This window comes from Ictidomys tridecemlineatus, chromosome 7 (genome assembly GCF_052094955.1).
Source record: "Ictidomys tridecemlineatus isolate mIctTri1 chromosome 7, mIctTri1.hap1, whole genome shotgun sequence".
NCBI classification, from domain to species: Eukaryota; Metazoa; Chordata; class Mammalia; order Rodentia; family Sciuridae; genus Ictidomys; species Ictidomys tridecemlineatus.
In genome coordinates this window covers 10451036-10468460 of record NC_135483.1, presented here as the reverse complement: position 1 = coordinate 10468460, position 17425 = coordinate 10451036, and the positions used below count along the sequence as shown (strand labels likewise).

The 17425-nt window shown below is 41.6% G+C and overlaps 1 protein-coding gene across 4 annotated transcripts in view; it reads right to left on the bottom strand.

Moving 5' to 3' along the window:
* Adcy8 (adenylate cyclase 8) overlaps positions 1–17425 on the bottom strand; it is a 216573-nt gene that overhangs the window by 195370 nt on the left and 3778 nt on the right. The gene's annotated exons all lie outside the window — the stretch shown is intronic.

The following is a 17425-nucleotide window of genomic DNA, read 5'->3' as shown; positions in this document are numbered from 1 at the left end:
GATGCTGAGGATATTTCAGTGAGCAAGCAAACCTGACCCACTCCCTTTCATCATTGCATTCACCATGCCGTGGGAAAGATGGACTTGGAGCAAATAAGTGTCCTCAACAATAGCTAGAGAGATGGGGTAGGGGTCCTTCCTAAGAAAAGTATAGGGGATTTGAAAATGTAATTAAGTTATGACTTGAAAAGAGAGCAGAGGAAACTTCCTTGAGAAAGATTTCTTGAGCAAAGAATGAGGAAGGAACATCTTGGGCAGAGGAGGAATAGAAACTCAGACGACTGAGGTGCAGAAGAAGTAGGTCTTTGGAAGAGCTGAGTGGAACTTGTGACTGGAGGAAAGAAAGTGAGGTGAAGAATGGCACCCCCATCTGACAGGGAGAGGGGCCAGGGGTGCGCCCCAGGAAGGAGTTCAGCCTCTGTCATAAGAGCAAAGGGAAGTTACGGACATTTGCTAGAGGATTCCAAGCCACCATTAGAGGAAGAATCTCACTGCAGTAACACTGTGGGTGGTGGATTGGAAAGATGCAAAAGTGGAGGCAGGGAGACTCCTGTGATCAACCGGGAAATATTGGTTCGCTACACAAGGAAAAAGTGTCTTCTCCACCAGAGCAGAGGAATCAGAGACAAAACTGGATGGACTTGAGGTCATTCAGCAGGCAGACCTCGCAGGGACTTGCAGTGGGCTAGCTGTGGAGACAGAGAGCTGGAGAAGAGAAGGGATGCCCTTGACCTTCCTGGCCTGGGCAACTGCAGGGGTGGAGTGGGGAACCCCAGATTCACTGGGACTGAGATCCAGGAGGAGGCCAAGAAACAGCATGGTGTAAGCACTCAGCATTTCTGAGAGATGCAGGAAATTTCTTGGGCTTCTTTCCTTTCCAGAGTTCCACCCTTCTACATATGACCAATTATTTATATCCAGAGCCCCAGAGTCATAGCTTCAAATTAGAAAGGCTTTTAAGAATCATTTAGTTCAACCCTTCTCCTTTGCTCCAAATCCCTGATGGTAGGCATCTGGCTTTGTCTGAACACTGTCAGGGATGGCTTTTTAATCTCACAAGGCCTAGTACACTTTCAAAGAATTATAAATAGGAAGGCATTCAGCTCTTCCCTTGGGAAACAGTCCCACCTGTCTTCTCCAGCCATGATTGTTGCCTGGCATTTGTTCAAGTGACATAAATTATACATCAGATGATATAACATCTGATCTGTCTCTTTATGTTTCCTAAATCTCATATATGGAAGGGGGAAAAAGCCAGAAAAATATACTCATAAAATGAAAATGGCTCTCCTTGCTCAGTTTGTCTTAGATGATCAGAAGTTTTGTCTTAGATGATCAGATTGCCAAATATAAGTCAGAATAGCAATTGCAATTTGTCTCAAGGGTTAGTCAATGTTTATTTATCAGATGATACACCATGAATATGAATATATTTTGAAGCTAATATTGATTAGAAATTGCACTTGGAAGTTGGTAATATAGAATTGAAATAAAATTGGATTAAACAAGACTGGAGTATATTTTATATCACTTAGAAAACAACCTAAGAGCTGGGGCTGATGTGGTGATCTAACAGTATAACGAGTATGCAAGGATTTCTAATTCTTTGTCATCTACCATCCTCATTAAGACTTCTGTACCTTCTAGTAGTCCATTAGAGTTGGTGGAAGAAAGATGGGAGAAATTTAGGTAAAGGAGGCAGGAGGGGCCAAAAATCTGGTGGGGTTCCCAGATGGATTTAGCATTTTTAAATTCTTTCTAAAATCCTCCATTAACGCAGATGGGTATATTACCCCCCAAGATGAAATCTTGGTTCGCTATACAAGGAAAAAGTGACAATGCATACTATGGCTAACACTCTCTGAAATGCAGCCATGTGGACAGTCATCATGTCCTCACATGACTTTTATTTTTAATGCACATGAAACAATTTATGGTAATTCAGAATTATGTGGGCAACTAAGTCTGGACTGCTTTGAGGAGTAGAAGCACAAAAGAAAGGCATTTATTTCTGCTAGTAGGCTGCTAGTAGGAATCTGGGTAAAATAAGGGCTTGTTTTTTATATTTTGATAAATTATGTAATGGTTTTTTTTTCATTTTCCATCTGCTATGCTCACTATACTGGTCCTGAAGAAAGATGGTGAATTGTGAAGTCATCAGAACTTGGAACTCTTCTAAGTCTGAATTTCCTCCCTAAACGTTAGCATGTGCAGAAGGCTAGGTGAAGGAATATACCAACCAGTTCCCAAGTTTTTAAAGCATTAAGGCATGTAACCCATGAAAGAATGAAATCCATCATAGCTCTGGTGGGAGGAGCTCCAGGTATCAGCATGTACACTTTTCTTTCTTGCCTTCTTTTTCTGGTAGTTTAAATGACTCAAGAGTGGGAAGCATGTCCTTTTCAACTTTGCATCTCTTAAGTTTAGCACTCAATAGATGATTGATAAATACTGGGATTACAAATTATTATATTTACTTAGATGGCCACCTGGCATGTACAAGATGGTGGTGGAGGGAGCCCGTGGAAACCCATTTATATTTGGAGCCAATTTACTTGAGTTAAAATGCTCACTTGGCCACACCCCAATGGAATAACTTCAGTCAGATCAGTCTTTCTGATCCTTTCTTCAAAGTGAAGGTTACAAAACTACAGGGCAAGAATACCATTACCTAGTGGTAGAAAGTGCAACTATTGCTCTGGTGCGCATTGACCAATGCCAACACCAAGGAGTCCCTGTCAAATGCACTTGTGTTCTCTTGTGTTCTTCCATCTCACTCTCCCTCGAGGAACACCAGACATAAGCCACAGGCCTCAGCGGTGCTTACTGAAGGGGTGGTTCTCAAACAGGGCTCAGTGGGAGCTTGGTGGTGCCACAGAAATTGTGAGCAAAGATGGTGTGCATCAAGGCGAGAGCAGAGGGGATCTCCCTGCTTGTCCAACAAAGCAGTACCACTCTCCTTGGCTTAATATTTTAGGAGTTGATTTATCAGCTTGAAAAAGGAACTGCTCTTGGTCTAAAGTTCCTCTTTTGTCCATCTCACTCGTTGGAAGGAACCTGATATTTACCTCACTATGAGTTTTCCTATTAATTTTTTGGCAATGGATTGGTTTTGCTGTGATTAAATGATTGTTTGATAATGGGATAAATTCACAGTCTGAAATATGCCCATGTTCATGAGATGGGCCTGACAAAGTAAATTTCATAAAGTAGAATGTTTTCAACCTTTAAACACTCAAATTACCTTAAATCAATGGCTAGTTGGATGGAGATCTATATATCTACCTTCCACAATATGAAGGACATGGCTTATGGGAGGATTTCCCCATGGGAAGACATTATCAGCACTGAGACTAAGACTGTTTCTCTTCCTATGAGAAGGATCTGGACGCATGGCAGAGGGTGACTTTTGTACATGGGAAGAGCCCTGAAGCACAGTGCAGCTCGAGTGTCATCTTCTCGTCTGGAGGTGTGGGTCTTGCTTATAGCATGCAACAATCATGCCAGCCATAGTGTGGGTGCAGGGCCCTTCCACTAGTCACATCCACCATTCAGGTGATTAACAGATAGATGCAATCCATATATCACTGTCGGGCCAACCACAAAGCAAGGCAGGCTGTTGCCGTGTGACCACATCAGACACAGCTGTGGTGCAGAAGTAATAACAATACCATCCAGCACTGGTTCACTGCCATTTATTGGTTCTAAACCTTTCTTATTCTTGAATTCCTTTATTAGTAAGTGCTGACATTTCGATAGCCGGGTTAAGTGAGTGAGCTCCTCAAGGCCACCTTGTCTGTGTCCTGGGGCTCATAGACCCCCACAGAAGCCTGTGTTCAGGTTGTGGATATTCAGGTGGTGTCAGGCCCAGGTCTGTCACTGCTGAGCAGCATTGACACAAAAATAGCTTGTTGATCACAGCTGACATGCACACTTGGAAAAACTCAAATTGGCAATTCTGACAAGTGCCCTGAATTCACTAATAAGATATTCAAAATAAACAGTCGTCCAATAAAGACCACAGTCACTAGTTCCTTCAGATCAAATCAAATGACACATAATTTTACAATGGATGGTGCTGATGTGATTAAACCACTAGGAGAAATTAAATATTAAGTACCATTTCCTATTTCTCTCAGTGTTTGGAAATTCATTACTTAGAGTTCTCTTCCTCAGAGTCTGAGAGGTCAAAGGCCTCGATGAGCTGCATTTGCTATAAGAATTGTTCTTATCTGGTCACGGGAGCCAAATCAATCAGGAAAACAGAAATCTCTACATCCACTCGGGAAAAAAATTTTTGGAGCTGTGAGGAAATTCAGAAATCATTTCAAAGTGACAGAATTTGAGAGCTGTGTGGATTTTGTTTTGCAGCCAAGGCAGGTTGATTGGCTTGTGCAAAGTTGCACTGTGCTGGACGCACAATCTGAGGCGGTCTTTTTGTGTGTGTGTGTGTGAGTATTCAGATGGTGTTTTTAATATAATGTACTATTTCTCTGGCTTCACAGAGCAATAAATATCATTATAAGCATTGCTATTATTTGGAAGACAAATTTCTTTTCTCTTTCATTGTATCTGAAACTCGCAAAGTTAATTGAGACCAAGTGGTTGTAACAAACTATCAAACCCAGAGAGCAGCTTCTGAATGAGACAGTTGTGAATGGAATTAGACAGTTGTAGATGGAATCCATTGTTGATCACATGACCAGAGAGAAATGGGGTAATTTTTCTGAGCTCAGTGCTGAGGGCCATTGCCAAGTAGGAATGACGCATCGAAATTTCCTCGCCAGTGTACCCCATGTTAAATGGACTTGCCTTGGAATTTCGCTGTTGACATTGCATGTAAGGTGACCTTGCTCAAGGACCAGGGCGGATCCGGGTTTAGAGCTGATCAGGTTTGAGGAAGTATCCCGCTCCTTGAGTTTAAGGCGTTCCTGGTTTAAGACAATAGGGGTTTTAGGGAAGTTGGAGGTTGAAGATTATTGCTACTGGGAATAGGGTGTTCCTGCTGCTTGTTCCCGTTGAATTCTCGTGAGATTCAAATGGGATTTGGAAAAAAGCCTCGTGGAGTAGGTGAATTGGGCGGGTAGATTTTGGATTTCCCCTGAACATGTGTAGAGGCTGGTGTGAGTTCGGGAATAAAGAATTGCTGTTTGAATCTACAAGGTGTGTGGTGCCTCCTGATCTTGTGCTCAGGCAAGACACTGGCAGCTCAACACCCTTATCTTTCAACAAGGAAGCAGCAATACTGATGCTAATGTATTGGTCAGATGCTGATGTAATTGGTCAGGCATCTACTCCACAAGGTTTTTCTATAACATTCCCTCATGATGTGCCAGTGTCTGTTCCAGGGACATACAGAAGGACAGAATCTGTCCTCCAAGAGCACATGATTTAGTAGCAGAAACAAGGAAAATGCAGTTCCAATAGGACCTGCTAACCTCTGTTCTTTCTTTGGGTCTTTGTTAAGCATAATTTCCTCATCTCAGTTCTAGTCAGGTTTTTCCTCTTCAAGGAAAATGAGGCCCAGGACTGGAAGGAGGCCAGCTCTCTGCCTGGCATTGGGCATTGAAAGAATCACCCCCTTGCAGGGTCACAGGAGTGCAGGGGTGGTACCTGAGAATTAGTGCCTGGCTAAATTTTGCATGCTGATGCTTCATTTCTGTCACACCCTGCAGCCAACCTGGCTTCGCAGCACCTAACTCAGCTTGGAATAGTCACTTATATGGGCCACTATTTGACTGATGGCCGCCCTGGCTCTACATTGTAATTTCTTTAATAACAGGATCTTCAGTTGCTTTCCTCCCTGCAGTGTCCCTGCTGCTTGCACTAGCACATCGTGGTACTCCATAAATATTTGTCATATGGAGGATTAAAAGAAGGAATGAACTGATAAATTATACAAGAATGTTCCTGTTGTCTGAATGTGTCCCTTCCAAATTCCTATGTTGAATTACTAACCCCAGGTGATGATTTTAGGAGGTGGGCCTCTGGGAGGTGATTAGGTCATGCGGGTAAAACCCTTATGGATGGTATTAACGTTCTTACAAAGAGGACTTAGAGGGCTGCTGTGTCCTGAGGTGGCCACATGAACCAGGAAGCAGGCCCTCACCACACCCCAAATGTATGGCTCCTTGATCCCGGACTTCCCCACCTCTGTGACCGTGAGAAGTAAATGCTTGTTTATGAGCCATGCTCTCTACAGAATTTTGTTCCTGCAGCCCCCCAAAGGACCAAGACAAATGTACAGGGACAGACAAATGCCCTGTGGTCAGAGAGGGATGTAAACTCACCTGATGGAGTGAAAGCTCAATTCCAAAGCCCTTCCCCAAAATCATGGTCTGCAAACTGGGAGATTCCTGCGTCTGGCCACTCATTAGAAATGCAGACTCCCTGGTTCCTCCTAACCCTAAACTGTGACAAGAACCCCAACTGATTCCTACTCACATTGAAATTGAGGAAGCAGTGGTCTATAGGACACCGATTAAGGCAGGCAAAGCCTGGGAAAGGCCACTCAAAGCAGAGAAGTCAAAGAAAAAGAGTGACCATTCTGAAATTTAAATTATAATAACAAAATGTAACTCATGACTCTTTACCAGGCCTTGATCTAAATAATCTGTGCGTGTTAGTTCATCTCTAATGAACTAACACACACAGATTATAGATGAAGAAAATGAATTGCACTAAATCTGTATAGTGCTTTTGATAGTATGGTCATTTTGATTATATTAATTCTGCCTATTCAAGAGCAAGGTAGATCTTTCCATCTTCTAAGATCTTCTCTGATTTCTTTCTTTAGGGTTCTGTAGTTTTCATTATGTAGATCTTTTGTACATAAAGATTGAGGCCCTTGTCAGTATCATGAAATGGACAAAAGACAGATCAGTCTCAGGCTGTCTGAATCCATACCCTGTTGCTCTCCTTGTGAGATGAGCAGGTCAGGCACAGGGAAATCCCTATCACACATCCTCTCTCATCAAGACAGTCTTAATTGAAGGACTGCTTGTCTCTTTGTCAAATTCTGTGACATTTGCTTGCCCCTTTTCCCCTGGAACACTGAACCTGAGCTCAAATTTTCAAAGTCAAACACATCCGATTCTCTGCTTAAATGTGTGCCCTTTATTTTTAAGCCAGCACCTGTCTTAGTGAAGGGGTGCAGGAGAGGTTTCTTGGAACTGATGACACCTGAGAAAATTTTGCCAGACAAGGAAGAACAAGAAGAGGTATCCTGGAAAACACACACAGAAGCCAGCATGGGGTGTGCAGGTGACTGGTGATGACAGACACAGTAGACTTACCAGTGGAGTCATATGAGGGTATGCTAGCACTTGGGAACAGCACACGCTGTGGGGGAGGGGTGGGAGTGGTATGGAGAAACAAGAAGAATGAAAGATTTGAGAAATAGTGGGGACAAGGGACTGCAGTAGAATGGGAAGAGCAGAATGTAGAGCTATGGATTGACCAGCAATGGATTAAACCATCAGAATTCCACAATGAAGTTGAGCAGGAAGGAGTTGACTGGGGCTTGTTCAGGTTGGACTGTCTATGGGACACTCCAATGATGGCATCCAGTAGGTTACTAGAGTGTCCAGTCTTATGCTTAGCAAAGAAGACTGGTGGGCTATAGAGAGTTAGGAGTGATCTGCACACAGATACATGGTTGTGAACCGAGGGAGGCAGGTGGCTGTCCAGGGAGGGGTGTGGTGTGAGAGAAGGGACAGCCAATGGGATGGAAACTTAAGGAGCTCCTACATCAAAGAGGTGAATTAAAGAGCAAGTTCCAAAGACTCATGAGAAAGAGAGTATGTAACCAGCACCAGACTATGATACAGAGACTCAGCAGTGACATGGGTACCACCCCAGACTTTGTGAAGCTCAGCCCAATTGACAAGAGGCACATGGTGGCCAAGAGCAGAAACACAAGGCAGAAGTTGGAATGCATAGACAGGTAAAGGGGAATGCAGTCAGAGGAGGGTGAGACGCCCTTCATAATGTTATATATATATATAAAATTTTCATCCAAAGAAGCCAAAGCCACTGAGAAAAATCCGTAGCAGAAAATAGGATGAGAATTTGTGGTTTCTGTTTTTAAGGAAATGTACTTACATAGTTTCAAAAATATCTCTAACTGTCCATTGGCACAGCTCCTCTCTGGCTGAGATAGCTTGGGCAGGGCCCCAAGAGCTGTGCATGATGTCATTATTCACTTGGTAGGAGACAAGGGCAGAATTTCTGCCTCATAAATTAAAAAGGAGAGACTTTGTACTCACTGAACACTGACTGACCACTTGGAACCATGGGGCCATTCTCAATCGGGCTGCCCACCACCCAAGGCTTGCCCAAGAGTGCAGAGGATTTTGACTTTGAGCTTAGAAGATAACAAGATTGTTCTCATTGATTTTGTTCCTTGAAATAATGGATGGTAGAAAAATGAACTAAGTAGGATAATATTTCACATAATTCAAAACCGAAAGTGCAACTGCATTGGGTTCTAATACCTAAAATCAGGCTTTAAGTTTACTTTTGAGTCTACTGATAAACTGGTCCAGTTAGGGTACAACCTGGTCTTTACATGACAGATTTTAAGCTGCAGAAAACAGCAACCTAAAAAATTGTCTAGCTTTGATGCCAGCAAAGCCAATCTGCTTTGCTCAATGTCCTTCCCTTGGGGGGAGGGAGACCAGCCTCCTGTGCATGGAGCATCAGGAGTCAGATCAGAAGGAGGGAGCACCTTCTGCTGCCCTCAGCCACAACTGTAAAGGGCCAGTGGGCAAGCATCCACCAGAAAGGCCTCACTGGACATCAAGTTGAAGAGGAGGTTTTGAATGTGCCATGAAGCACTGAGCTGACCCAGGAACTGGGATTCAGAGGCAAGGTGTCCAAGAGCAAAGAAGACAGAGAGGGATAGAAGTACACCTGTGTTAGGCTTGGACTTAGAATGGAGGGGCCTGAGGGATTTCAATTCTTTAGGAATGGACAAGTACCAATAGATAGTCCAGGTCTATATCCCCTCCCTTTTAAAATTTTAATGATCTGTTTAATTACGTCAAGTTTGTTTCACATTACTTTATTCTTTAGCATATGTGTAGCAAAACTCAGCCTGTGACTTCCTGTACCAAGCACACAATTTCGGATGTATTTTTGCCTGTATTGAATAGAGAAACTGGTTTCTCTTCTGTCTTCGTTTTCTCATTCCCTGTTGATGACTATGTGGCTGTGTGTGCGGTAGAGGTGGTCAAGGGGAAGGCCTTGGTGGTCATGTCACATTTGTTCATTCCATCCATTTGAAAGTGTACTATTCACAGTTGTATAATATAATGTGCCATCTGCTATTATAGGTGTGAGGGCACAAAACATGAATGCCATACAATCCTTGAACCCAGATACTCACAGTCTGGTGGGCACAGGGGAACATTAGGACATTGTTGATATAGAGGAGAACACAGGGTGCAACAATGCACCAAGGAAAACCTTGAGCCTTGCCTAGGCTCCCTGCCTGCCCTTGCTCTATGGGGATGGATGGTCTGGAGCCCCAGAGAAGTTTCTCAATTTTTAGCAGAGGTCATTGTTAACAGGGTAAATGGGAGTCCTCAGAGCTGCAGACCAGCTGGACCGTGCCTAATATGAGGCGGATGCTCCTTAGGGAGCATGACCATGTCTGCAGGTCACCAGGCTTGTGAGTAATTTGGTTTGTGTTAAGTGATGCTCAAATGACTGAACTGGCAGCCCTTCCCCAGGTTCTTAACCAGGAAGGAAGGGCCACACCTGTCTACCATGTCTTCGACTTCTTCTAGGGTCTGATCTTTCCTTTCACATCATTCCTAAGAGAAATCCACTGCAGGTCTGGAGTTTCATGCTTTAGAGGATTGTAGTAAAAGGAACAAAGACCTGCATTTGTGTAAAATATTTGCTGAGTTCTGTGCTCTCAAATGTGTCTAGCAGCCAGATATAAACCTGCCAACCTTTTTCCTGGAGTCACCAACTTCCTCCCCAGACCCATCCCGGTTTCAGCTCCAATGCAGCAACAGCCTGATCTAATAGTACACCTCTGTGTCCCGGACTTGGACCCCAGCAGGATGCCAACACCAATCTGTGAATACTTTACTTACTCAGTCCTGCTTCTTTCATTCTTTCTAACCCAATCTTGATGTTTTTAAGGGGCAGTAAAGTCTATTTTTTTCAACATTTCTTATTTATGGTCATAATTCTGGTCCCTAAAATATAAACAGGCTTTGTTGGGCAAGTATCTCAGAGGAGCTCAGCAAAGTCAGGTGACATGTTCCTTGAGAGTTTTCACCTAATGCCCTTTGCCTTTTCCTTTCTCTTGCCAGCAGAGTCACCATGATAGCTAGTAGATATAGTTACTGCTTTCAGTTGACCTTGGGGAAAGACTTCCCTATCCAGGAATCTCCTGTGTGACATCCCTGATGGATTGTTCTATGTACAGCTTTCCCTTGATGAATCCCATGTCAGGAAGCTCATCACTTCAAAAAAACCCCTGGATAAGCCTCACCTTTCAGTAAACCAAAGTTTCTTCTGCTGTAATGGCTGTTGGTCTTTATTCCATCCCATAGGAGACTCATATAAAACAATCAGACTGTTTGTCATGGGAGAACCCCAAACAAGGAGGACAGTCATACCTTCCTTCTACATACCTTCTACTCTCAGGGTGTTATGCTCACGTTTTGTTGTTGGTGGTGGTTTTTACTCTCATTCTGTTTGATTTTATATGTAGCATTCATTGTGTTCTAAGTTGAAGAAAGACATGTATTTGGATTCTGCATTGACTAATCCTCAGGAGTGTCTATTTTATAAGAAATCATGTTTACTCTACATACAAGCACATAGGCACACACACACACACACACACACACACACACACACATCAAAGGAAAGATTCTGATTCTGAAATAGTCTGCTCTAGTTAACTGGAAAACCAGCTGGCACAGGACAAAGATGGGTTGTTTACAAATTGGTTATAGTTTTTTTTTTAATGTGAAAATCTTACATGGATATGCCTTTTATATAGAGATGGTACTTTTAAACCTTCTCTTGTTGAAAGAGAAACCATAAAACATCAATGTGATTTATTGCATATCTAGCTCGGGCCTTCACCATGCATAACTTTATCAGGTCCTGTTGTGGGGGGTTTTGTGCTTCAGAGACATTTTGCAAAGTGAAACACCAGAGTTTATGGCTGTAAGGCAGGAGGTGGAGTAAAAGGGAACTCCTAGATGTGCGATGCTTTACATGTATTAAAATGTATGATCTAGCCAAACGAGATTCAAATTACAGGCACCTATTAAGAGTCCAATGCATAGATATCAAAGAAACCAGCAGATGCAGGTTTACCTGACAACACGTGCCATAACCAGTTGGTTTGCTGAGAAGGTAACCCATGGAGGCATTTGCTGATGATAAAAGAGCCTTCATTAGGCCCAGGATGTGGCTGGGCCTCCCACAGAATGTCTGGCATCTCCATGGTTAATTAATCCACTCTGCATTCTTTCTCCACCCCACAGAGCTGACTGTGAAAAATCTTGCAGTGAGAAAAGCTGGCTTCTGAAGCGCTGCTTAAGTGACCTGACTTCTTAAAATAGTCCTTCATAAACAAAACTCACATGATAGAATTGGAGTGTGTAAATCCAATTACATTTCCTGGGGAAGCACAGGGCAGATTATACCGACTTTTCTTGCTTGGTGGTGGCTGGTGAGAGCAGCATTCCTGCACTCTAGCCCTAAGGAAATCCTGGGGAAGATTTGATTTATATAGCCCATTATCTGGCTAACTGAGGTTCAAACCAAGGTATTGCAAACACTCTCCAAACTCCCATACTGCTGCCAACCTTTAGGTCCTGTTACTTTAATTTCAGCCCAGAGACAAAAACAAGAATATGCTTCAGAAGAAACTGTCAAGTGAACTGATGTGTTGCCCAACTGTGTATATTCTGGGTCTCCTGGTCTCTCTGAGAATCAATGTTGTGCCCATTTTCTGGCAAGAGGAAAGATTTAAGATGAATAGTGTCTTCTATGCTCTGGAAATAAACACATGTAGGATCAACTCAAATAGACATACTTGTGAAATGAATAAATTAGCATCCCAAGAAATATTTAGATAACAGTGAAATGTCACCTCTGATGATTGTAGCAATGTCCTTTGATTACATGTTGCCAGCAGTACTGAATTCGGGATAAACTGTTTTTGTTTTTTTTTTTTTTGGTAAATTTTTCTTTTTATGCTTGGTTTCACTTATTTTTGATGAGCTCTTAAAATGCCATCAATCATCAAAGTGTAAATATGACTAATGCATTCGTCCTACTTAGCACGACATTGCAGCAGCTGCTCCAGAAGCAGAGGCCCCCAGTCTTCCCAGTTCTAATCTAATTATGCTCTGGCCCACTGATACCAGTCAAGTGATATTACCGGATATGAAGGAAAACAAATTCATAATTCAATCTTGCAAAGCACACACCACACAATCAGTTTACAACTCTCTCTAAATACACAGACACAAAACCTATTTGAGACTCCAGGACAAAGCTGTGTTCAGGCCAGGGTTGGAGGGATTTAACTGGTCATTGCAACTGTCATTAAAAATACCCTTTACAAAGCCTGTCCTCCTCCCGTACGATAGAAAGAGGAGAAAAAAGAAAAGAAAAAGGAAGGAAGAGACAGAGCATGCACAAGAGAGAGAGAGAGAGGGAAAGAAAGGATGAAAAGGGCAATTGCATATTTTTCACAAGGAAGAGAGAATAATGCCTCCATTTTCTGGCATTCAGAGGAACCTCTTGGGAAGGTTGACACTCAAATCTGTTTTTGAAAGTCATTTTTCTCAGACACCCCGGGATGTTGCAATTATTTCTTAAAGCCTGTGTGAATTTGCTAAGGGAATGTACAGAAATGGAGGTAATAATGGAGGTGTTTAGGGTCCTGGAGAGTGTAACATACCAACCAGTGAGGTGTATTAAGCAGATCCCAGCCACATTCACCTAATGGATATTTATGTGTTCTGAAGTGAGTGTTTACCTTAGTAGCAACTACCTAATTGGAGTGATTTAAGTTACAAGCCATTTATCATACATTAAGTGCTCACAAGATTCCTTTGATTTGATTTGAGTTAGCTACAAAGAGCCTTAGACACAGACAAGGAACATATAATATCCTACACTTATGTTTAAATTGTATAAATGGGGAAGATGTTGGTAATTCCATTATACAGGTTTATCTTCACTGTGAAGTCAGCCCTTCATTTAAGTAATCAGACATGCATATTCAAGCCTCCCATAGAGGCTTCTTGTCCCCTAACCTCATCTGCTCATACCATGCTCCATTATTTTACTCAATATGAAAAAAATTGACTCTCTCCTAAAGGATTTTTTAAGGGTCAAATGGTAGACTAAATGTCCCTCGTTGTTTGGCAGGTTTAAGGATCATTACTTACTTAGCATTTTCTGGTGCTAGACTCTGCTGTTTGACAGGATATATATAAGGCAGGAAAGAAAATGTTGTAAGGGAAATTCAAATGTGACAGAATGACCTTGAGCACTCACTGACCTGGATTTGCATACCTGGCTGCCTTTGCTTATAGAGCTATCTTGGAGAAATCACCTCCACTCTGACACTTCTGCTTATCCACCTTACTTACAGGCACAGAAAACTAATTGGCCACTAGCTGTAACATTTTAGAATCCCCCAGAGGAAAGCCTAATGCAGCAATCTTCTGGTTAAACATTGCTGCCTCTCAGTTTTCCAATAAATAAATGATTTCCACTATCTTATCACTAATGAGCTGAAGAATGAGGATGAGATGACTTTCAAATGTTAGGTAGCTCTTATTATTGCCACCAGCAATTAAAACAGAGTAAAATGCTAATTATAGCAACAGTGCTTAGAACCGATCTACCCTATGAAAGAACCTAGTAAATATAACCTTAGGATTAATATTTTATTTATGTATGTAATGTCATCTTCTAATGAATTTTCTGATGAATACATTGAACTGGCAGGATCAACAAACATATCAGGGTCTGAGAGTCTGGGGAAGGCATTCCTGCCATTGGTCTGAATCACATACGCAAGCTGATCAAAGTGAAATTGGGTGGAGTTTTCAAAGAAGGAATAACTACAGCCTTAGAGCTTCCCATTGCTGAGCGTGGTCAGGTGAAATGAAAGGCGTCCTTCAAACTGAGCTTTGAAACTTTGGAAGGTCTTTAAATAATTCCAGTGTCACTCAGTTCAGAAAATACAATGGGTAATCATATCTGCCCTGGACCAGAATCTCTTCACTTGGGCGGGAAGTTAATGATTTTAGCCTAATTGTTATCTGAGTGGGAAAACATACACCATGTCTTTGCTGGTGAGGAGACTCCCAGATGGCCCCTTATAGGTTCCATCCTGTATTTACAGTTGCAATTCAAATTGACAACGGGCTTTGTCTCTTCATACTGTGTGTCTGCAGAGACGTGTAGTGTGGTTGTTGCCCTGTCAAGCCACAGATGTGATTTCCCGCAGGAGGAACAGACGAGGAGCAGAGCCGCATGGCTTGGATTAAGGGCATGCAATCATTGGCTCATTTGTTACTCCTGAAAATGACATTTCCAGTGAAGTGAAACAGTTGCCAAGGTATGTTGACTCCCTACTCTCGTTTCAGTTTCCTGATTCTTGAAAATGCTAAATTCATCCGGAGCCATCCTCTTAAAGGGAATTAAGATTAATGTAGAGAAAGATGATATTCTAGGGTTTATGGCCTTTGGTTGACAAATTTGTCTCCAGCTGAGCATGACGATGAGCTAGTTACAAAGAATCTTTGCCTAGCAATTCTATCATTTTTCTCTCATAATTTCCCTTTGGCTTCTTCATTAGATGTTCATTCATGAACTATATGAGGCATTACTGATGAACAGTGAAACAGGTACTCTTCACTCTGGAACAATTCCAAATGCTGTGTTCAAAAGGCTAACCCTTGAATGGTTGCTCAAGAATGACTGGCACTGGAGCCAGGGTTTGCATCTTGCCCTCACTACTTGCTAGGCTGCTGATATTCAGGATGTCCCTTTTCTAAGAATCTTTCATTTTACTTTAAAATGAAAATTAAGGAACCATCTATTTGACATCATAAAGGCCTTTCTCATCACATATAAAGGCCCTTAGTAACAAGCAAAATATCATACAAATTTAATGCATTGTGCTTTGATTTTTCAAAAATATCTTTGAGGGAAAGAGACTGCCTTACACACATATAATTTAACTGTGTGCCCTTATGTGTATGCATGTGTATGCACAATACAGGGCACTTGTACATTCTATAATATCACCCATATGATGAATAAGTTCATTCATTTTGTGACTTGGTTATCTACTGTATGTTTGACATTTCTATAGATGCTGAAGATAAAATGGCAAATATGATAGACAACCCTCTTGCATCTATGGTGTACCTTCTCTAGAGAAATTAAAACAACTCATGAATTAGACTGAATTTTGAGAGTTTATGATCATAGGAATGTGTTTATCCTATGAAGACCTGGGAAAATTTGTTCTAGGCAGCAAGAACAATGGCCCAGAAGTAGAAAAGACCTGGGACATTTGAAAGACTTAAAATAGACACAGTACTTCAAGTTTGAGGAGAAGTAGAGAAGGAAATCCAATTGAGAGAGAAGCAGCAACCAACTTAGAGCAGAGGATGGAGTAGGCTATGATGAGGAGTTAGGATTTTACTTTAGGTGCTATTAAATGTCAGCATCAGCTTTGAAGCCTGTTGCATATACTATCAAATAGGGAAAACTAAACAGTATCTCTTCAAAAATCACAGACATTTTTAAAGGAGATTAATTTCCCCCTTCATCTATCTACAAGATCTAGGAAAGAAGCTTAAACCCCTAGAGGGCACCAAAGGAAAACGTGTAAGGGATCTTTCAGCACCTACAGAGGGGAGAGCGCTTTGGTTGTTCCTCCAGTCTTGTGACAGGTGGCTGGACCTAGGAAACCACAGTTTATCTACAATCCTACCCAATCAGGAAGGTGGATGGGCTTGGTTTACATGAATCAGGACCTCAGTTTTCACAGTGGAGGGCTGTTCCTTATGGGGTGGGAGTGGGGAGACATGGGGGTTATTTTTAATCTTCCATCTGGTAGTATTTGAGTAGAGTATAAAACAAATATGGAGCCAAAATTTCCTTTCTGGATTCACTTGGCAAGGAAAAGATCTCTATACTTAGAACTTTGAAAATATTCGTAATTTGCCACTTAGGATGTGTTATTCTAAATACTACTCCAAACTTACTTGATGAAGTCTTTTAGTAGCATGTACCAAGAAAGGCTACTGTGTGAAGAGTGGTGGCTTATAAGAAATGGAATTTTCTGCACATGATCAGATAGTTATGGTATATTGTGAAAACAACTCATAATGAGTTAGATTTTAAAGACAGAAGGAAATGGGAAGGAAAAAAAGAGGACTGGCAGGGGAGGAAAAGAAGAGCAAGAGAATAAAGAAAAGATAATGCTGATGTCTAAATATATAATCAAAAAATGCAAAGAAAGAAAGAGCTTTGGTGAAAATAGATTTATATATATTGTGTTTCAGATCTATGTGTATACAGATTTGAGAAACAGCTAATACACTGGATAATTTTATGCCATTTCAAATAAATAATATTACTCTTTCTCCCCAATTGAAACATTATTATTTGTAAGGTTCATGACAATTTTGAGAAAATATTCATTCTTGTCTTTTATAAGGGACACATTCAGTGGATTGATCCTTATAGGTTCTTATCTTCCAATTTCATGCCTGATGATCACAGTCATGTATTTTATATGCTCTCTGCTTTATCCAGAGACACTTCAAAAAGCACTGAAAGGCCAGCCAACCAGATAAGTAACCTGAGCAAATGGATATACAGCCATCAGAAGAGACAAGGCCGAATCAAGTAGAAGCCTAGAGATCAATGATAGTAAAGCATTCTAATGGGGTTGGCAATCTAAAAATTGTCTGTAATTTTCAGTAGTGCTTTGCCTGTTTAGTCCGAGAACTATCTATTCAAACTCAACCACAAGGCAGAGGAGTATGTCTTCTAACACAGCAAAAGTGATAGAAAAGGACAGAAGAGGTTGGGGACGGGGCAGGAATAGGCAAAATGCCCACCTTGCCCAAGTACCTCACATCAGCCTTCTATCTAAAAACATTGCCATTGGTATGTGTGCATCCTTGACAAGCCCCCCAAATGCACTCCCCAGACGATTGGTAAAGAAAGTGTCAGGTCATTAATTATCAATTGGTTTGAGTGAATTTAAACAATGGAGTCTTTGTCCACCTCCTCATCCATAGACAATGAGAAGTTTGTTCACACAAACACATCTATATTTAATGAGAAAAGAGAAGAAAAGTGGGGAGAAAGGAGAAAGAAACCTAATGAATGAGATTTCCCC